Raw genomic sequence first — 23,751 nt, forward strand, 5'->3', positions numbered from 1 at the left:
CCTTTGCAGGCACGTGGATGGAGCTAAAAGCCATTATCCTTTGCAAACTAAACAGGAACACAAAACTGAACACCAAATGTTCTCACTTTTAAGTGGAAGCTGAAGGATAAAAACACAGGGACACAAGGAGGGGAACAACAGACACTGGGGCCTGTGTATGAGTGGGGAGGAGGTCTGTGCATAAGGGAAGACATCAGGATAAATAGCTAATGCATGCGGGGCTTAATATCTAGGTGAGAGGTTGATAGGTACAGCGAACCACCATGGCACATGTTTACCTATGTAACAAACCTGCATGTCCTGCATATGTATCCTGGAAATTAAATTAAATTAAAAAATGAAAATGAAAAATATAGAACCTAGGCAAAAAAAAAGAGTATTTTGATAAGGAACTTGTTCCAGTAGTCATCAAGAGTCATAAAAAGTAAAAGCCTCTGCCCAGAGAGGAATCCTAGTCTTTATTCTTTTCTTAAATTATTATTTCTGGGTTAGTTTCACAAGAAAAAGTGAGAAATTTATTGCCTTAAGACAATGACCACGCAAATGGGGGGAACATGAATAACTACATGGGCAGACATTTTGTCCAGAAGTGAAAAATATTATAATATCTTTATTGCTTACAGTTTTCTTTTCATTACTTTTCTTTTCTTCTTGAATTCTATTATTTCAGATTCCTTCATAGTTCTTGGGACTTTTATTTTTATTTTTGTTTTTTTTTTTTTTTGACTTCCTGACGATCTGGATATTTGTTGTTCCTCTCAGTAATTCTTTGTATTTTATTTACTTTTATAAAACTAACATGATTTTTAAACATTAGCATAATTTTGTTTCTGTTACATTCTGTAATAAATAATCCAGAATTACCAAACCATAGAATAAATTATCCACTCCAGGGCATAGGCCAACCATTCAGTATGTACTCATTGAGTTCCTTCTATGTCCTGTGCTCTTTGCTAAGTATTGGAATTGCAGGAGATCAAGCAGGAAGTAATTTTACACAAAATGGTAAGGAAGAGTACTACTAGTTAAACTGTGCAAATTTATCACATTTTTTAATGTACAAAATTAAAAACTTTATGTTCTAGCTTACAATATCTCCAGCCACTGAACAAACATCAAGATAAGCATCAGGCTTCTTCTTTTGGGTTCAGTGTAAATTACAGTTTTTGAGTTCTCTATAACTTCTCATATTTATATTGATATTAACTGTTTAAGTTGAACATCTATAAGACAGTGGAATATAGGTAATACCAAAGCGGTCACAACATGTTTATATCATATAAGTCTTACACGTATTACATATTGTAATAGATTGTAAGGTATACTGCAACCAATTTAAAAATCTTAAATCTTGTTTGATTACAATTAATTTACATAATGAGCTATTTTTTTTTTTGCTTTCAAAAACATAGAAAAAAGTCACTAAATGTTCTGACTGACTTTCCATGCTACCATTTTTTAATCACTATCTCCCCTATCCCAAACCTAGATATTTTTTTCCACATCTGCATCAAATTTTATTTGTTGTTGTTTTTCAATCTTTGCTTGGGCTCATCATCATATTGGAACCTTTTCTCTTTTATCTATTCAATCCAGGCTTTCACAATGCATCTATACTCTCTTTCTGAGTCTTCCCATTAATTCCTTGTGAGAAAATTTTTTACGTGATATAGAGTACACAATTGAGCAGGAATCAGGGCATTCTGTAGGGTCAAGTGCAAGTATTTTCACCTTTTAAGAGGCAAAATATTTGATATGGTTTGGCTGTGTCCCTACTCAAATCTCATATTGAATTCCTATGTGTTATGGGAAGAACCCAGTGGGAGGTAATTGAATCATGGGGGCAAACCTTTCCCATGCTGTTTTCATGATATTGAATAAATCTTATAAGATCTGAATGTTTTAAAAACAGGAGTGCCCCTATACAAGCTCTCTCTCCTTGCCTACTGCCATCCATGTAAGACGTGACTTGCTCCTCCTTGCCTTCTGCCATGATTGTGAGGCTGTCCCAGCCACATGGAACTGTAGGTCTAATTAAACCTTTCTTTTGTATATTGCCCAATCTTGGATATGACTTTATCAGCAGCATGAAAACAGCACAATACAGTAAACTGGTACTGGTAGGGTGGGGTGTTGCTATAAGGATACCTGAAAATCTAGAAGTGACTTCGGAACTGAGTAACAGGCAGAGGTTAGAAGAGCATGGAGGGCTCAGAAGAAGACAGAAAAATGTGGGAAAGTTTGGAACTTTCTAGAGACTTGCTGAATGGCTTTGACCAAAATGCTGATAGCTATGGACAATGAAATCCAGGCTGAGGTGGTCTCAGATAGAGATGAGGAACTTCTTGGGAACTAGAGCAATGATGACTTTTGTTATGTTTTAGCAAAGAGACTGGTGGCATTTTGCCCCTGCCCTGGAGATTTGTGGCACTTTGAACTTGAGATAGATGATTTAGGATAACTAGCAGAAGAAATTTCTAAGCAGCAAGGCATTTAAGAGGTAACTTTGGTGCTGTTAAAGGCATTTAGTTTTAAAAGGGAAACACAGCATAAATGTTTGGAAAATTTGAAGCCTGACAATACAATAGAAAAGAAAATCTCATTTTCTGAGGAGAAATTCAAGCCAGCTGCAGAAATTTCATAAGTAACAAGGAGCCAGCCGGGCACAGTGGCTCACGCCTGTAATCCCAGCACTTTGGGAGGCCGAGGCAGGTGGATCACGAGGTCAAGAGATCAAGACCATCCTGGTCAACATGGTAAAACCCTGTCTCTACTAAAAAAATACAAAAAATTAGCTGGGCATGGTGGCGCATGCCTGTAATCCCAGCTACTCAGGAGTCTGAGGCAGGAGAATTGCCTGAACCCAGGAGGCGGAGGTTGCAGTGAGCCGAGATCACGCCATTGCACTCCAGCCTGGGTAACGAGCGAAACTCCGTCTTAAAAAAAAAAAAAAAAGTAACAAGGAGCCAAATGTGAATCACCAAGACAATGGAGAAAATGTCTTCAGGGTATGTCAGAGACCTTTGTGGCAGCCCCTCCCATCACAGGCCTGAAGCTTTAGAAGGAAAAAATGGTTTCGTTGGTCAAGCCCAAAGTCTCTTTTTTCATGCCCTGCATCCCAGCTGCTCCAGTGGTGGCTGAAAGGGGCCAACATAGAGCTTGAGCCATGGCTTCAGAGAGTGCAAGCCCCAAGCCTTGGCAGCTTCCATATAGTGTTGGGCCTGCTGGTGCACAGAAGTCAAGAATGAGGTTTGGGAACCTCTGCCTAGTTTTCAGAGCATGTAATGGAAATGCCTAGATGTCCAGGCTGAAGTTTGCTGCAGGGGCAGGGCTCTCATGGAGAATCTCTGCTAGAGCAGTGAGGAAGGAAAGAAAATGTGGTATGGAAGCACCCACACAGAGTCCCTACTGGGGCAATGCCTAGTGGAGCTGTGAGAAGAGGGCCACTGTCCTCCAGACCCCAGAATGGTAGATCCGTGAACAGATTGCACTGCGTACCTGGAAAAGCTGCAGACACTCAATGCCAGCCCATGAAAGCAGCCAGGAGGGGGGCTATACCCTGCAAAGCCACAGGGCTGCAGCTGTCCAAGGCCATGGGAGCCCACTTCTTGCATCACTGTGACCTGGATGTGAGACATGGGGTCAAAGGAGATCATTTTGGAGCTTTAAGATTTGACTGCCCCACTGGATTTCAGACTTCATGGGGCCTGTAGCCCCTTTGTTTTGGCCAGTTTCTCCCATTTGGAATGGCTGTATTTACCCAATTTCTGTACCCCCATTGTATCTAGGAATTAACTAACCTGTCTTGGATTTTACAGGCTCATAGGTGAAAGGGATTTGACTTGTCTCAGATGAGACTTTGGACTGTAGACTTTTGAGTAAATGCTGAAATGAGTTAAGACTTTGGGGGACTATTGGGAAGGCATGATTGGTTTTGAAATGAAGAACTTGAGATTTGGGAGGGGCCGGGGTAGAATGATACGGTTTGGCTGTACACCCACCCAAATCTCATCTTGAATTCCCATGTTTTGTGGGAAGGACCAAGTGGGAGGTAATTGAATCATGGGGGATGTCTTTTCTGTGCTGTTGTCATGATAGTGAATAAGTCTCACGAGATCTGAATGTTTTAAAAAGAGAAGTTCCCCTGCACAAGCTCTCTCTCTTTGCCTGACTCTCATTCATGTAAGATAGGACTTGTTCCTCCTTGCCTTCTGTCATGATTGTGAGGTTTTCCCAGCCATGTGGGACTGTAAGTCCACTTAAACCTCTTTCTTTTGTAAGTTGCCCAGTCTCGGTTATGTCTTTATCAGCAGTGTGAAAATTGACTAAATCAATGTTAAGCTTTATTGAGTGCTATGTGTCAGGCACTATGTCCACTGCTTAAGATTAATAAATTACTTACTCAACAATATTAAGAGGTAAGTACTAGTATTAGTACTTATTAGATGAGAATTGTATTTAGCAAATGTAATTTTATAAGGTCACATGGCTAGAAATTGGCAACTAAGCTTTTGAATTCACATAGTCTGACTCCAGAACTACTACTATATTCCTTCCTACCATAGTATGTTGGTATCCCAGAATAGAGAAAAATTAATGATAACAGAAAAAGAATAACAAATATAGGGAGGTATTAGAATTTATAGCACAAACAGAAATTTTGGCCACTGAAATAGGGACAAAAGTGAAAAAAATGGGTACAGCAGAGTAATCTGCACAAAGATTTTGTCCTAAAAGGAAGAAATTCTCTCTGATAGTTTTTACGCTCAGAAAAGTATGGTGAGTTGCCCTTAGTGAGAAGAAAGAGAGAAGGGATGTGATAGGTTTAAAGAATGACAACATAGTAAGTGTATTAGTCATGTAGGCTAATAAAATACTAAATAGTAATTATATTATTTTATTATATAATATTATTTATAATATTATATAATATTATTTATAATATTATATTTATAATATTATATAATATTATATAATATTATATAATAATATTTATAATATTATATAATAAAATACTCCATTGCTTAAACAACTGAGATTTACTGTCTTACAGCTCTGAAGACTGGAAGTCTGAGATAAGAATGCCAGCATGGTTAGGTTCTGGTGAAAGCTATCTTCCTGAATTACACGTGGACCTCTTCCTGTGTCCTGTGTAGAGGGAGCGGGTATGAGAGAAAGAGCTGGTCTTTCTTCCTCTTCTTATAAGTGCACTTATCCCATCATAAGGGGGCTCTGTTCTCATGACCTCATCTTAACACCCATATCCAATTATCACTCAAAGCCCTCATCTCCAAATACTATCACATTGAGGGTTAGCACTTCAACACATGAATATTAGAGGGATACAATTAAACAGTAGGAATTAGCAGCAGTCAGACAATCAGATTGAAGAAGTAAACACCAATGCAGAAAAATTTACAAAGAAATGGAAAATGTGAGCAAAATAATATGAGATATGGAAGCGAGATCTGGGATACCTAATGTGTGAATAACATAATTACTAGGGGGCAAAATAGAACAGATGAGAAATAATGTCCAAATAATGGACTACCAGTTCACTGAACTGAGGATAAAACTTTAAATTTCAAAAAGGTTCACTGAGTTCCAAATATAATTAATAAGACATACATACCTATTGTGGTAAAGATTTGTAAACTAAAAAGTTACAGGAATAAAAGAGTACAATGTCTTATAACTTCTAGATACCGAATGCAAGTGGAAAGATAACTGAATAACATTTTCAAGGTATCAAGAGACAATAACAACTAACACATAATTGTGAGTCCAACAAAATTATCTCTAGCTAAGTAATGAAGATAAATAAGAATATATTCAGAGAAACAAGAGTGCTTACAAACAATAGACATTTTTCAGAGAATATTTCTTTTTTTTTTAACTTTTTTTGAGACTGAGTCTTGCTCTATTGCCTAGGCTGGAGTTCAGTGGCACAATCTTGGCTCACTGCAACTTCTGCCTCCTGGGTTCAGTTCAAGCCATTCTGTCTCAGCCTCCTGAGTAGCTGGGATTACAGGCACCTGCCACCAAACCCAGCTAATTTTTGTATTTTTAGTAGAGAAGGGGTTTCACTGTGTTGGCCAGGCTGGTCTTGAGCTCCTTACCTCAAATGATCCGCCCACCTCGACCTCGCAAAGTGCTGGGATTACATGCATGAGCCACCACGCCTGGCCTTCAGAGAATATTTCTAAAAGAAAGGAAAAAATGAAACCAGAAGGGAAGTGTGGAAGAGACATACTGTGTGTTCACCCCTCAACTCCCATTTCCCCTGGGAGGTCACTGCAGCCAGATGGAGACCATACTACAGGTTCTGACTAATGAGCCATGAGAAGAAGGGGCTTATGGGACTGGTGGCACATGTAATCCTAGGATAGCATGATAGGGTCTCTTCATTGGCTTGGGTGCCTGACTGACATGAGGAGCAGCAGCCTTGTTTGACATGTTATATGAGTGAAAAATACATTTTTGATTGTGATTCCCGAGATTTCAGGTTAATCTATTGCCTCAACCTAACCTGCCTATTGTGGCTAGCACAGAAAGCCTAAGATTAAGAAGCGAATGAGCAAGGATCTTAGTAAACAGGTAGGGAAATCTAAACAACAGTGTTTGTAATTCTTTATTTAAAATGTCTAATTTGTAGAGTTAAAAAAAAATCAGAACAGAGGTTGTGTTGTAAGTAATCAACAAAATCCACTGCCTCTCTTTCCTGGCATCTAGCTAGACTACATTTCTCAGCTCCTCTTATAATTACCTGTGGCTATGTAAGTAAGATGGTGTCCATAATGTTTCCCTCGTAGCTATACAAAATGGAGATTACTTACAAACTGACCTTATGTCACATGTGTTAAATGAAGGAGCTACCTGAATCCTGATTTACTGCTTGGAGTACCTACCAATAGCTTCTCTAGACTTTCACATGAGTAGGAAATAAAACTGTATTATGTTAATCCACTCATTTTTTGTGGTTTATCAAATAAGGACAACTAAAGAAGTTCTAATATTTTTAAACTTGTTTATAAAATTAAGCAGATTTTAGTTCATCAAGAAAGTGTAATTTTGTGAAATTATGAAAGGTAATTTCATAAGAAAGAGATGTCATACAGATCTTCTCTGGTCAAAGTGAAATTAAATTGGAAATCAGTATAAAGATTATCTAACACAATGCTTTTGCTAGGTTTAAAAAGTCAAACATAAATAACTTTGGGGTTACAGAATAAATATTATTATAAATGTAAAACACTTAGGTCTGAAAGATAAGGAAATGGCAATGTGCCATATAACATGTGCAATGTAACTGAAGAAATAGCTACGACAACATTTATAGCTTTAAATGCTCATATTCAAACAAAAGAAATGCTAAAAATTAAAGAGCTGAAGAGCTAACTTAAGAAACAACACAGGATATAATAGAGTAGAAGAAATAAAATAATGAAAACAAAGTCATTGAAATAGAAAATGAATTTTAAAGAGATAGAATTTATGATGATGGTGATGCTGTTGCTGATATCACTAACACATAATACTTGGTATGGAATAAACCAGAAACTAATTTAAGTGCATCATATATATATATACACACACACACACACACACACACACATTACTTTATTTACTCCTCAGAATAACCCTATGAGATTGTCTCCATTTTTATCTCCCTTGTTACAAGAAAAGAAACTAAGGCATAGAGAACTTTAATAACAAAGTTCAAAGGTAATTCTTGAACAAAACTAATATAATAGACAAATCTTTTATGAAATTAATCCAGAGAAATGATAGAAGACAAAAGTAAATAAAAATAAGAATGAAAAATTGATTCAAAATATAGACAGAACAGCAATTCTAAAGCACCATGAGTGAAAAGTCAGCAGACATAGCATTGAAGAAAGAATGGCTTTAGCTTTGGTATTGCTATGGCATGATCTCAGCTCACTGCAACCACCACCTCCCGGGTTCCAGTGATCCTCCTGCCTCAGCCTCTCAAGTGGCTGGGATTACAGGCATGCGCCACCACACTCAGCTAATTTTGTATTTTTAGTAGAGATGTGGTTTCTCCATGTTGGCCAGGCTAGTTTAGTACTCCCGACCTCAGGTGATCTGCCCACCTTGGCCTCCAAAAGTACTGTGATTACAGGTATGAGCCGTCACAGCTGGCCTTGGTATTGCTTCTAACTTTAAAGTTATCATCTGAGAAGCTGACTAGCCTACTTCAGCATTTTATCTATAATCTCTGGAATTTTGTATTATCTATGCTAATGTGGTTACAGTTTTTTATCCTAAATAGTCACTGTGGTGAGGTGAGGTAGCTAATGCCTGTAATCCCAGTACTTTGGGAGGTCGAGGTGGGAGGATCACTTGAGCCCAGGAGTTCAAGACCAGCGTAGGCAAAACAGAGGTATCCGATTTCTATTTTATTTTAAAAAAAGATAGATAAAAAATATTTTTTTAAAAATGAAATAATCACTTTAACTATCTTCATAGGAACAATATATACTATTTGAATTTATTTTTAATATCCAAATGTTCATTTTTAAAAAGACAACCATTTTAGATATGACTTGGATGAAAATCTCCTGCATTTTATATGGTAAATTATATGTCATTTGAAGTATAAATGCTTATCATTTAAAGGTTAAAATGCTGCAATAATTAGTGATTCTTGTGAAAACTTTCAATTTTACATACCCAATACTTATCAAGGACAAGATATGTGGGAAAATAGTGACAATGAAAACATTTAGACAGAGTATGTTGGCACATACCTTTGATATAACTTAATAAAGAGACTTTTTTTTTTTGAGCCTTCAACTCTTTGTATTGTTTACATAATAATGTAAGACAGAATAACAGAGATTAGATTATATAATCTTTCTAATCAGGCTAGAATTATTTGATGTTTTTTGCAGACATACCCTAAAGTGACCCTCGGTGAGTCACATCCTTGTATAATCCCCTCTCCTTGAGTGCAGTGGAAACTGTCTTGCCTTTGTCCAAAAGAACTTGATAAAGTAAGATGTCACTCCCTTGATAAGGTTATATTAAGTGCCAAAGGCAATGCTATGTCATTCCCTTGATGGCACTGTGTTATCTAAGACTATTTTAACACACTGGAGAGAGACAATCTTTTGCTGTCCTTAGGGAGGCAAACTGCTCTGTAGTAGAGAACAGCACATGACAGGGAACTTCAGTGGCCTCCCGAGGGTGAGGTTTCAAGGAACTAAATTATGCCAATAACCAATGAACTTGACCATACATAATCTGTGCCATCCTTTGTGGACTTGGCCTTCGAAGTTGGCCCAGTATAGTATGGAGTCTTAGCTGTGTAACTTAGTAGTTGTATATGACTTGGGTTAGTTTTTGAAGTCTTCAGTGAATTAGTGCCTGCAATGGAAAAAAAAAAGCCAACCATATTAACAGCCTAACAATGTTGCTCTGAGGACTGGAAATAATGTATGCAAAATGTCTGGTACACAGTTGGTTCTCTATTACAGTTATTGGGAGAGGTAATGGGTGGAGGTCACTGGCCTCTCCAAGCCTCTGCCTTTCATCTGGTAATAAAAAAAAAAATCACAACATTGTTGGGAAGATTAAATAACATAAAAGAAAGAAAAACCCTTAAGCTCTCAATAAGTGCTCATTGAGAGGTGGCTATCCAATGCTGATACTACCTTTTCTCTAAGTGTACATGTACATATACATATCTTCACATATGTATATATTTACATATCTATATATAGAGAGACAGAGAATACCAATACTAAAATTACCTCATCTGATGATCTTTTCTAAACATTAAAGTTGACAGAAATTAGGATCTATGATTAGTTCTGAAACCACTTCTTATTCTGAACAAAAATATCTCTCAAGATGTCTTAGGAACAGTCTATTTCTCTTATATAAACTATCATTATCATTTCTCTTTCAGAAAATGAAGCCATCATTTCCGGAAAGGAAATGGATGTAAATCCACATCTTCCACCATACTCATCACATCTTACAGCTTTCTGCAATTCCATCACTCACTCTTCACATTCAGGATTCAGATACAGCCATTGTGTAATTATATGTTTTTCAAGAGAAATTGATGAGAATGTGAATACTCTGAAACAGTATCTTGTTTCCTCCGATAAAACACAACAATATTTTCTATTCCTACAGATGACTTGAAAAGCTGGAGCAATCAGTACCAATCACTCCTCACTCAAAAAGAATGCACACCCCTGCTGCCCAGAGCGCACTGGTTCTCATCTGTCACCCTAGCAGCAGACACACAATGTCAAGTTCTAACATTTTAGATGCAGATGAGCTTAATAGTTGTATCTTGCCAATGAAGAGCACTTGGCAGATTCAAAGTACGTTTGCAGAAACAATCTCCTCTGACCCTCTCAGGCACAGAAGGTATTATTATCCCCGTGTTATAAAAGGAAAAAAAAACCATATACGTATAAGTAGGGTACCTTTCTCAAGCCCACTTTACAAGTAAGTGGTGGGGCCATGCCTGGCATCTTGGCATCTCTTCTCCTTAATGGTGTTTTTCGAAACTCATAATAGATATACCTTTGGACAATTACTACCAAAGCTTTTAGAATTTGATGAACTTGAGTTTACATTTCAGCTCTTTCTTTTGCTAGCTATGTGATTATAGGCAGATTATTTAAACTCTACAATTTCATTTTCTCATTTGTAAAATGGGGTTGGTAACTGGACATTTTGAGTTAGGAAAATGTTAGATGAGATAATATTTGCAAAATAGCCAGCTCTGAATAAACCCTTAATGTTAGCTCTAATAATTGTCATAAGGAAAAATGTATTCTGCTATCTTTTATGAATAATTCTCCATCTAGACAGGAAATACTAAGTATATGATTCTAGGAATAAAAAATACTTTGCTATTTGTAAAAATGGAATAAATTTCTTTTCCTGGGGTTCATAAAAAATGAAACACTTACCAAGCTACACTTCAAATAATACAGGTTTTCCATGCTTTCAAAAAGGCATATTTTCACAGGCAAATGAGGCAAAATATGCCTTTTGTCATTCTAAAAACCCAAGTGGGACAGTTTCAGTGAAGGCTCAGGAATATATATATATATTTCTTAAATGATGAAAATAGTTTCTCCAAGACCATATCTATTTTATCTTTATATCTAGGCAAACTCTTTATATAGAATCCTAGTCAAGAAAAAACATATGGCTATATGTCACTATAGAACTTGGTAAATGAATTCTTTTCATTGATTTTTGGACTGTCTCATGAAAATAACTTGATATTTTAGCACCAGGTAGACAGACACAGCTTCACAGAAGGCAAGAGAGAAATTACATTTCATCAAAGAAGGATATGAGCAGGTAGATATTAGAGTAAGTGGCTCAAATATTTTATATTAGTGGCTACTTTTCTTACTTTGCTTTATGCCTGTATTTTGAATATGATACAACTCATCAGGAAAAGAATTGAAGTAATTGCCTGTCAGGTGGCTCATTGTAGCATAAATATGACCATATTGAAAGAGTTTTTCAATGCTTCTAATAATTAAAATAAATTAAATAACTTTTTTTTTCTAGAATATAAACTAAGGTAAGAGATGCCAAAATTAATTTAAAAGATTTGAATTATGCCTTACAGTTCTTAGAAGCAGCAATTGATATAAGTATGATTTCCAAATATTAAACAACATGTCTTTGTCCTAAAATTACAATGTTAGTTTTTCAGTAAATAAACTTAAAAGAAGTGAATTCAAAATACAGCAAAAAAACAGATATTGATTTTATTTCAAACTTTTTTTCTGGAAATAAAAAGGAATTATGCAAGTCTGTTATTATCAAGTGATGACTTCAGATGGCATCATGAATGATTCCACTTTCTTGGAACATTGTATGGATGATATGCATCATCACTGGGCTGAGATCACAATGAAAAAAATCACCATTCATCAAATGGTTCTCAGAGCCAATAATTTTTATCTTAAATGTAAATGAATGAAAAACATATGGAAAGAAATTCAGTGCACAGAATGGTCAAAGGCTTGTGGAAGAGTGCCAAGGGAAAAGATCATCTTCATGCATACTATTTCAAGAATCTTTCATTTCAGGCTTTCTATCTTCTAGATGGCCCTGGCCAAAGAGATGCACAGGGAGTCCTGTTGTTCCCATTACACTATGAATAGTGAGACTCTGTTGGTAAGCTCGTACAGTTCCATTTCAAATATCTTGCAGGGCAAAGATTCCAGAGCACTTTTCTGGAAGAAGCTTCTGTGCTCAGATACTGTTATCAGTGACCCAAGAAGTTAGGAGACTATTCTCCACTCCAAACTGGGACTGGAGGGAAGGGTATGAACAACAGTGCTGCTTTGGATCTCTGGAGAGAGACTTGGTTTCCTGCCTCATTTTTGTACAGTAGTAGACTGATTTAGAAGTTCTTCTTACACTTTGCTTCTCTTAATATTCTGTTTTCCTCTTGAATTAGTTAAGGTTCATTGCATTACATTTAGTAACAGAAATAAAATTGAGCCAGTGCAAGCAAAGAGGAAAGAAATGAAAGAATCAGGAAGCAAAAAGCCTTAGGGTACCCAGGGCACTCAAATTCTCCGTCCTATATCTTTGTTCCTCTTCACACGTGTGCTTCACTTTATCTCTCTACAGTCCAGCTGCCTTCATCTCTTTACATACTGAAAAGCAAATTGACATTTTGAAACCTAAAGTGGCTGACAGCCTCTCAGCCCCATTTACCAACTGCTCAGAAAGAACTGGTCTTCAGCCAAGAGAACCCCCTCTAACCCATCCATTTACCTCCCATCCAGGGGTGTGGGGTCATATGTAACATATACTGTTAACAGATCCAGAGTATGGGCTAAGGTGTGACTTGCAGTTTTGAAAGAATGGGGACTGAGTTAAGCAGTTACCACAGAAATTGTTGTCTACATTTTGCTATTGCCAGGGAAGAGATATTAATATAGACAATAATATTCAGTATCCATTGATTTTGAAACTCAAGCCTTTCTTCCCTCTTCAGGAACACTATTTTGTGTGTGTGTGTGTGTGTTTGTTTGTTTGTTTGTTTTGAGACAGGGTCTCACTCTGTCACCCAGGTTGGAATGCAGTGGCAGGATCACAGCTCACTGCAGTCTCAGTCTCCAGGTCTCAAGCAATCTTCCCATCTCAGCCTCCAAAGTATCTGAGATCACAGGTATGTACCACCATGCCCAGGTTATTTTGTCGTTGTTGTTTTTGTTGCGATAGGGTTTCACCATGTTACCCAGGCTGATCTCCAACTCCTGGGCTCAAGCAATCCTCCTGCTTTGACCTCCCAACATTCTGGGATTATAGACATGGGCCACCATGCCCAACCAGATTGATTGCTTTCATCTTTTTATGTGACTAATGAAATCTGCCTCGCAAGACTGTTGTGAAGATCAAAATGGGTATCTCCTGGTACACAGTATATAGCCCACATTCGACAAATATTAGGTATTCTTATTTTTTTTTTTACTTTTTATAACTCTTTGTAGCAAACTGGTAGGCAAATGAGCTAGATATTATGATGCCAATTCTGAAAAATCAATAAACATCACCAGTGTCTATTCTCCCATTCTTCTCTATCAAATTGTGATTATTAGCAGACCTCATAATTACTCAGAATAAAATAAAACTTTCTAGTCTTCCTTATTGCTATATTAGTCTGTTTTTGTACTGTTATAAAGAACTACCCTAAATTGGGTAATTTATAAAAGAAAGAGGTTTAATTGACTCACAGTTCAGCATGGCTGGGGAGACCTCAGAAAACTTACAATCATGGTGGAAGGTGAAGGGGAAGCAAGGCACCTTTTTCACAAAGCTTCAGGAGAGAAAAGTGCTGAGTGAAGGGGAAAGAGCCCCTTATAAAGCCATCGGATCTTGTGAGAAATCACTCACTACCACAGGAACAGTGTTGGGGAAACTGCCCTCATGATTCAGGGGCAGTTTCCACCTGGTCCTGCCCTTGATACATGAGGATTATGGGGATTACAATTCAAGATCAGATTTTGGGTGACAAGCCAAACCATATCACTGTGCATGGAAGATTGGCCAGTGCAATGTTAAGAAAATGTGCCTGATGTTCAACAATCAGATAGTCTTCTCCAAGAGAGAAGGTTCTCCTCTTGTTTCTCTATTGTTTGTGATGGAAACACAATGGCATCTAGGCTGGAAGTACTACAAGAAGCATCCCAATAGTAAGTGCCCCATTCCCTATATGTGTTGCACTTTATAGGGGCCGAGGCTACAGAATAATGAAGATCCCACTATGAATAAGTGGAATTAGAAAGGAAGAATTTCCAGAGCTTAGCAGTTGACAGCAGCCTGTAAAGCATGAATGCATAACTCCCTGGCTACCTTGGTTATCTTAAATGGCCAGTTTGTTACACAAGACAACTCTATGAGTTTCTCCACATAGAAAGAGCCTGATTGAGTATTTCCCCATCAAAGAGTAATACCGTGATTTTCTCCAAACAACTATATTAAAGAGTAATGCCATGTCCATAAATGATATGGACAACAATGGGACATAGACAGGAAGGTTGTATTAGCCAGTTTTCACACTGCTATAAAGAACTACCTGAGACTGGGTAATATACAAAGAAAAGAGGTTTAATTGACTCACAGTTACCCATGGGTAAGAAGGCCTCAGGAAACTTACAATCATGGCAGATGGTAAAGGGGAAGCAAAGGATGTCTTACATGGTGGCAGGACAGAGAAGAATAAATGGGAAATGCCAAACACTTTTAAATCATCAGATCTCATGAGAACTCAATCAATATCATGAGAATAGCATGTAGGAAACTGCCCCCATAAACCAATCAACCCCCCACCAGGTCCCTCCTTCCAGACGTGGGAATTACAATTCGAGATGAGATTTGGGTGGGAAAAGAGTCAAACTCTATGAAAGGTTGAACCGAATTGAGACGGGGGAGGGGTTGGACCAAGTATTTTATAGGTTTATTTAATAAACTCTATAAAACTTACTATTTGCCAATCATTAATTCATTTAATCTTCACAATAACTTGATGAGGTAGGTTCTACTACTGTTCCCGTTTTAGAAATGAAGGAACTGAGGCACAGAGTTATTGATAAGTGTATAAGGTCACACAACTGGTATACCCTATAGTATAGTAGGGTTAGGATTTAAATCAGACTTAAGATCCTCTCCTTAATCACTATGCTACATTCATCCTCCCTAAAGCCATCCCCTATGAAGGAAGACCAGCTAATATCAACTGCTGTGTGAGCTGTGTGAAGCACTGTGCTAGACAGTCTATACACCTTCTTTCACTGGATCCTCACAATAATTCTCGGAAGTAGATGCCATTATTAGCCCCACTTCATAGATAAATAAACCACATATTAGAGAAATTAAGTTATTCATCCCAAGGGCAAATGGCTTTAAAATGAATGAGCTAAGATTCCAATCTTGGTCTTTCAGACTCCAGATAATCTACTAATAACCACCACACCACATGACAAAATGTGTAAGATGGATTAAGGAAGAGAGGGAAGGAGGACATTAATGTAATTTGAACTGAGTGGAAGAACTTAAATCTAAACATGGGAGAGCCAGGGGCAATAAGAAACCCATACATTCCTGTATCATTAATACAATAATTAGTTTTCTTTTAAAAAGAATATGTTTTATTCATTGGTATAAATATAATCATAAATTGCATTGCATGGGGCAGTTTATGAAAAAAGGGAACTCCAACTGCAAAAGATCTAAATTAACAAAGATCCCTTCTGAGCTTTAGCTTGGGGGGCCCGGAATTTAAATTTATACCTCCTAGCTGGATTGGAAAAAATATAAAAGCCAAACTGCCAGGTTAGCCTTGGAATCTTTACATTGCCCACCAAGAAGCATACGCTCTGATTGAGTGTTGAGCACAGCAGGAAATATCATTACAGTCCTGGAATCCAGATTTCTCCCAGAAAATGTGAAGCATCTGGCAGTTTTGAAAGGTAATCTTTCCAGATTTACTTTCACATAAACTATACTCCACTATAGAACCAGAAATCCTGAAGGAAGATTGTTTTTAATATAGTGGTTCAGAGAAAAGCACAGGAAAACTTAAATGAAGATAGCATTTCATCTCCAGGCCTTGATTAGCAAAAATAGCAACCCCAGACCTTACTTATTTGTTAAGAAAGGTGGGCTTACTTGGATAGTCTTAAGTCATTTCCCAGTGACTCCTTTGTAGCACATTAATTTCCAGGGAATTCTGTGGGGTGCCTCTTTTCTAAAGCAATTGGCCATTGATTACCCATTAGTTTGGTGGTTGTTATTTTGCTCTACAGGAAGCTAACTGAAGTTTCAAATTATCTTCCATGACTTTGCTGTGAGCACACCAAGTTTCTTTTTTATTAGTTGGAAAGACAGGTTTCTGTGTTATTTTTTTCTTTTAAATTACATCTCCAGTTTTAAATCCATATGAATTGAAGGGAAACACATCGTTTTCTTTTTTCCATTTTTTGGAAATAAATATGGATTGAGCCATGCCTAAACAATTGAGGAAACATTTTCATAGCTTTCATTACACTCCTAACATTTCCTAGATGATTTCTCTCAATGTAAGGTCTATTATAGGCAAGAGAAGTTCAAAGTATAGGTTAATCTTGGAGGTGGGGGAAAGTAAGACAGAAACTAGAGTGAAACAGGATAATTTGAGAAATTCTCAGTGATCAATATATGCTGTGTTTTTCAACATAATGGAATGAAAATAGAGTTTTAAAAAAAGACATCTTGGAAGAAGTCATTTACAGCAGAATGCACAATGTGAAATGTTTGAACTGCATGAGAAATATAAAAGCCAAGCTGAAAATATACACTTACATTATCAAGATTGTTAGACAACACTGCATTATCGTTTTTCCAAAAGCAGAGCATGAATTTGGATCTTAATTACAATGAAAGCAAATGTGTAAAAGAAAAGTTTATTTCCTATTGTTGTTTGCCTATAATTGATAGTGTGACAAATAATTGCACAGCTATTGTATATGGCAGATAAGCAACTTCAGTAGAAATCTTGCCCTACATGGCAACCAAACAGCTGTTTATCATTGGCCTAATTATCAAGTTAATGAGATGCTAATTTCTATATTCATAAGGTATGCATGAGCAAGTACTAGTGTATGCAAAAGAGGGTTTAGTGACAAACTTAATAAATAAAATAGCAAGGTATTGGTAAAGAAATATAAATGTTTTTTAAAAGCTAGGACTTAGTTTATCGGGAAATTGTACAATTCCGGGATACACACCCAGCCATCTACTGTGTTTAATGCATATACAGCACTGACAGTAGCCTTCTTTGGCTCAGTAGTCTTGATTCAGCTCCTGCCGTGTCTATAGAACTCTTATTACATTTGCTCAATGGGGGCAAAATCAGACACACTGTGCAGATTTATGGATAGCCATTTCAATCCCCATGGGATTGTGGTGCCAGGCTTCCAATTTCCCCAGCACAAGACGGGATGCCCCGTTTTTAGGAAATTAATATTATCAGCAAACTCCTCCAATAAACACCACAGTGACACATACTTTTCCCTTCTCCCAGTCAACAGTGCCCCTGTGGGTAAAATTTGTATAACACTCAGGTTTGATGTTTCCTTACTGACTGGGAGAGGGGAACCATTATTTTAAATCATAATCAGGAGTAGTAATAATAAGACTTAAGTAGTAAAACCAAACAGCAAAGCACATGACTATGTTCAAAAGTTGTATTTCAGCCATAGAGTAGCAGAAAGAAAAATAATTTTTTGTTTTTTTTTTTTGGAAATAGAATTTCAAACTTTTGAAGGGGATGAGAAATGCTGACTTGTGGCATCTCCTTCCTATCATAGAACATAAGGCCACTAATGTAAATGCTTTTGGGAGGGCACTGATCTGCCATCAAGAGATTAGGTGCTTTGGTGACCTACTCACACCTTTTTAGTACGCACAATATCATGCAGAAGAAAAGTGGTGGATTCAGAAAGCAAAGCCCTAAAGCGAGCTACATAGCCTGCCAGGGAATTGTCTCTCCTTCATGTTTCAGCAAGGCCACAGGCATGACATATTAAGCAGCTTCCAATGAAAATATAGGAAAGACTGGAGAAGATGGGACCAAGAACACAATGGTGTATATTTTTAATAATCTGCTGCATTAGTCTGTTTTCATGCTGCTGATAAAGACATACCTGAGACTAGGAAGAAAAAGATGTTTAATTGGACTTACAATTCCACATGGCTGGGAGGCCTCAGAATCATGGCAGGAGGTGAAAGGCACTTCCTACATCATCATGGCAAGAGAAAAATGAGGAAGAAGCAAAAGCGGAAACCCCTGATAAACCTATCATATCTTGTGAGACTTATTCACTATCACGAGACTAGCATGGGAAGAACTGGCCCCCAAGATTCAATTACCTCCCACTGCATCCCTTCCACAACATGTAGGAATTCTGGGAGATACAACGCAAGTTGATATTTTGATGGAGACATAGCCAAGCCATATCATTGCACCCCTGAGCCCTACAAATCTCATGTCCTCACATTTCAAAACCAATCATGACTTCCCAACAGTCCCCCAAGTATTAACTCATTTCAGCATTAACCCAAAAGTCCAGTCCACAGTTTCATCTTATACAAGGCAGGTCCCTTCCACCTATGAGCATGTAAAATTAACGTAAAATTTGATCTATGTAAAATCAAAAGCAAGCCAGTTACTTCCTAGATATAATGGGGGTATAGGTATTGGGTAAATGCAGCCATTCCAAATGGGAGAAATTGGCTAAAACAAAGCAGGTACAGGGCCCATGCAAGTCCAAAATCCAGCAGGCCAGTCAAATTTTAAAGTTCCAAAATAGTATCTTTGACTCCAGGTCTCACATCTAGGTCACACTGATGTAAGAGGTGGATTCCCATGGTTTTGGGGAGCTCTGCCCCTGTGGCTTTTCAGGATACAGCATCCTTCCTGGCTGCTTTCACATGCTGGCATTGAGTGCCTGTGACTTTTCCAGGCACACAGGGAAAGCTGTCAGTGGATCTGCCATTCTGGGGTCTGGAGGATGGTGACTATCTTGTCACAGCTCCACCAGACAGTGCTCCAGTGGGGACTCTGTGTGGGGGCTCTGACCCCACATTTGCCTTCTGCACTGCCCTAGCAGAGGTTCTCCATGAGAACCCCACCCCACTTCTGCCTGGACATCCAGGCATTTTTATACATATTCTGAAATCTAGGCGGAGCTTTCCAAACATCAATTCTTGACCTCTGTGCACTCACAGGTCCAACACCATGTGAAATCTGCCAAGGCTTGGGGGTTCCACCCTCTGAAGCTACAGCCCAAGTTGTACATTGGCCCCTTTCAGTCATGACTGGAGCAGCTGGGACACAGGGCACCAAGTCCCTAGGCTGCACACACAGGGACCCTGGACCCAACCCACAGAACAACTTTTTCCTCCTGGGCCTCCAGGCGTGTAATCTGAGGGGCTGCCATGAAGGTCTCTGACATGGCCTGGAGACATTTTCCTCATGCTCTTGAAGATTAACATTAGGCTTCTTGCTACTTTTGCAAATTTCTGCAGCTGGCCTGAATTTCTCCTCAGAAAATAGGGTTTTCTTTTCTATTGCACAGTCAGGCTGCACAACATCCTAACTTTTATACTCTGCTTTCCTTATAAAACTGAATGTCTTTAACAGTACCAAAGTCACCTCTTGAATGCTTTGCTGCTGGGAAATTTCATCTGCCAGATACCCTAAATCATCTTTCTCAAGTTCAAAGTTCCACAAATCTCTAAAGCAGGGGCAAAATGCCACCAGTCTCTTTGGCTAAAACATAACAAGAGTCACCTTTATTCCAGTTCCCAACAAGTTTCTCATCTCCATCTGAGACCATGTCAGTCTGGACCTTATCATTCATATTGCCATCAGCATTATTCAACAGATCTCTAGGAAGTTCCACACTTTCCCACATTTTTCTATCTTCTTTTGAGCCCTCTAAACTGTTCCAACTTCTGCCTATTACCCAGTTTCAAAGTCACTTCCACATGTTTGGGTGTCTTTTCAGCAACATCCCACTCCTGGTACCAATTTACTGTATTAGTTTATTTTCATGCTGCTGATAAAGACATATCCAAGACTGGAAAGAAAAAGAGGTTTAATTGGACTTATAGTTCCACAGTGCTGGGGAGGCCTCAGAATCACGGTGTGGGGCAAAAGGAAGAAGCGAAAGTAGAAACCTTGATGAACCCATCATATCTTTTGAGACTTATTCTCTATCATGAGACTAGCAAGGAAAAGACCAGTCTCCATGACTCAATTTTTACCTCCCCCTGGGTCCCTCCCACAATACATGAGAATTCTGAAAGATACAGTTCAAGTTGAGATTCCAGTGGGGACACAGTCAAACCCTATCACCTGCTATATGATAATCCTGACTGAGAGGTGTGGGGTGGTGTCAAGTCTAAACTTGTGTCATTGTTCATGTAGGTTTCCAAAATGAAAATCTAAAGTATGAAGGCACATATATTTACTCAGTGTGTAATCAGGTTGGGACTCCTGTAATATGCTCCCAGTCATGTTTTGAATCTCTATTATTGAAAGAAAACAGTCTCAGCAGCTAGTTATTTCATTCTAATGACAGTATTATTAATGATAACTCCATCTTGCATTTTATGCTTATCACAGGTTCACTTTTTGGAATTTTATACTAACCCTGAGAGTTTAGGTTGCATGTAAGTCAATCTCATCAGTTTCTGGGTGTTGTTACTAAAGCCCAGGTTATGGTAATTGTTAGTGACAGAGTGGAACTAGAATTCTGAATCTGTACTCCTTCCCCTTTTCCTATTTGAAAGTCAAGCTGAAAAAAAAAATTATTACGATATTTAACCTGGCATGCCTTACAAATGTACTTGTAACACAAAAAACAGAAAAGTATCTGATGTCTGACATGATTATGATATGAGATCTTCCAGTTTCCTGTACACCCTAGTAATTAGGCATATGTCTCCAGGGAATAAGAATACAATCCACCATTTAAAACTGGATATCTCTGCTGTTAACAGAATACCTCAATTTCTAGTATAACTTTTTCTCTGTTATTCAAAAGTATTGAATAATCATCCAGTGGCTTCAACTCACTCACTTCAACAAACATTTATAGAGAACTTACCTCACAACAGGAATCTCAGACTGCACAGCCCCATGTTTTGAGTGTGTGCGTCCTTCAACGGAAGATTGGAGCCCTTCTGCAGGTGATTCAGGGGCTATTGGAGTAAACAATACAGTGAATTTACATGGCTGAGCTGTTAACATTGATTAAGTTCAGCTAATAATAAAATAATTCGATTCCGTTGGTTTCAGTCAAAACTGCCTTAGTGAATTATCATGGATATGTTTTAATTCTCACTGTTTCTTTAGACCCGGGACTGAGACTAATGATTATCAGAAAAAGTAGAGTCAACTCTGGAATTTTTGAGGTGAGATAGGAACACACACACAGTAGTTGTCCAGCCTGGGGTTCTCAAATTTAAATGTGCATAAGATTCACTAGCAGCTTGTCAAAAACACAGCTACTAAGAAGTTACTGAGGACCAATCTCCGACTTCTTACATGAGAGTCTCTGAATGAAGGATATGAGCACCTTCATTCTTAGTAAGCTTCATCGGTAAATTTCACATTTATAATTCTAAAGTCTGAAATTCCCTAGGGAGGTCTTTGAACTCCATGAAGTCAAGGGCAGTCTGTCTCATGAAGTTCTGAATCATCAGTGCCAAGAACATAATTGGTACACTTAATAAACAGTGTTGAATGTATTCGTTAATGAAAAAATATATCCTCAGGAAAGCATTATGAAATCAGAGATAAAGAACAAAGCGTAAGATGCAATCCAAACAAATAGAGATACCTTACTTAGACCAAAGCTTCAGGATGATCAAAATGAGAAGGCAATTAGGAACAAAGAAATCTCCCAAAATAAAGTCCAACAAAGCCAACAAACATCTGCACAGTCTACAGGACTGAGCATATATGAAAACCATTGTGCTTGACCAACCCAAATCTCACACAAGCTACTGGATTTCCTCGGGCTCTTTAATCGGATTTGCGTATCTCTGAAATCAGGATGCCCCTCTCATTTGATATATCTCATACCGTTTCCACTCTCCTGGATTGAACTCTCCTTTCTCCTTCCAGGCAGCTTTTGTGTTTGTTCTTGCCAGTCACCTGAGGGCACTATCCAGTGGAGCCCACTTCAATTTAAATCCTCTGGTAAGAAGTTTTGGACAATGTTAGCCCTGTGAATTCAGATTGCACACCTGCAAAAGTGGAGGATTGTAGTTCACATTTTCAGGGGAGGTATTTTTCCCTTCTTCCACCCGGTGTCAATATTGAAACATGCAAGTTTCCTTAACTGTTCTGAACATTGGGCTTAATTCATATTTACCTCTGCAGTGAGGGTTTAGGATGATTTTTGCCAGAATCAGCTATTAGAATTCCAGTTTCTCTCTCTCTCTCTCTCTCTTTTCCTCACAACCCCTTTATCTTTAGTGGAGCATTAAATAACATTGCATCTTACAATCAAGGGCATTTTATATGTTAGAAAATATAGGTTCTCTACTCTGGGATTGGGCTGAAATTCATAGCTGAGCAGTTTCAAACTTGCAGAGAGAATAATGAAAGTGTTGACATCTGCCTAAAGGAAACTAGCAAACAAAACCAAAGTTCAGATCCTTACAACTCTTTTTGATTTTGTAGTGTCCTGAAAATTGAAACAATGGCACTTCAGTTTCGTGGGTCATTTTGGATTGAAGTAGTGCTCTTTGCCACATGTATGGATTCATTGTGAGCTCTTCTTTTTAATCTCCTAGTACAGTGCCCAGCATATATTAGGTGATCATCTAGTATTTACTAAACTCCACTTTCTAGAATATGTCTGTAAACCCTACTTGATCTGGCTCAGCTCTCAAAACAGAAATGCTTCTTCATGTTGGTTTCCAAGATCTATCCAACAGTCACTTTAGGACAACATTCAGGAATTATGCAAGGTTTGTAGGCAAACATTTTAATATAATATTTAACATTTGCAGAAATGTTTTAATGTTGCTCTCTTGTTCTTGATATAGTTCAGATGAATTTATGTTTTGTTTTGCTTTTGTTTTGTTTTCTCCCGAAGAAACTGTTGTTATAAATTCTCACTTTAACTATAACCAGCTTTTTAAAAGTGCATGAAATACATGTAATGATCGCTGGATTGTTGATTTTCTGGCTTAGCTTATAGTCTATTTATTCTCCCTCCTTCAACAAGAGAAACCAATTTTTCTGTAGAGTGTTCCGGACTGCAGGCTCTATTCTTTTCCTCTTAGTCTGTTATTACACTATTATCACCCAAAGTTGACTTTTTTTACTCCAGTTTGTTTTTCTCAAAACTCGAAGTTCACATTGATCTTTCTTTCCCTTTTTCTTGATGTTTATGAGGTGAGGGCCCAATAAAATTCTTGGCCCTGCAGCTGTCTCCTAAAACAACTACTTTGAAGTACCACTGGCCCCACCCACATCTTCCTCACCAGTTGCCAGCCCACTGGAGTCAGGGAAGAAACTTGGAAAGCAGAAGAGCCTGTTCCAAATGTCAAGAAAGCAAATTCTGAAGGAATAACTAACAGTATTATCAGCTCTATATATCTCCAGTTTCTCCAAGGAATGGTAATCCTATTATGGAAGATAAACCCAATCTTTGGGTTCCA

The sequence above is a fragment of the Aotus nancymaae genome, unplaced genomic scaffold (genome assembly GCF_030222135.1).
Source record: "Aotus nancymaae isolate 86718 unplaced genomic scaffold, 86718_ANA_hifiasm-v0.15.2.pri h1tg000007l, whole genome shotgun sequence".
NCBI lineage: Eukaryota > Metazoa > Chordata > Mammalia > Primates > Aotidae > Aotus > Aotus nancymaae.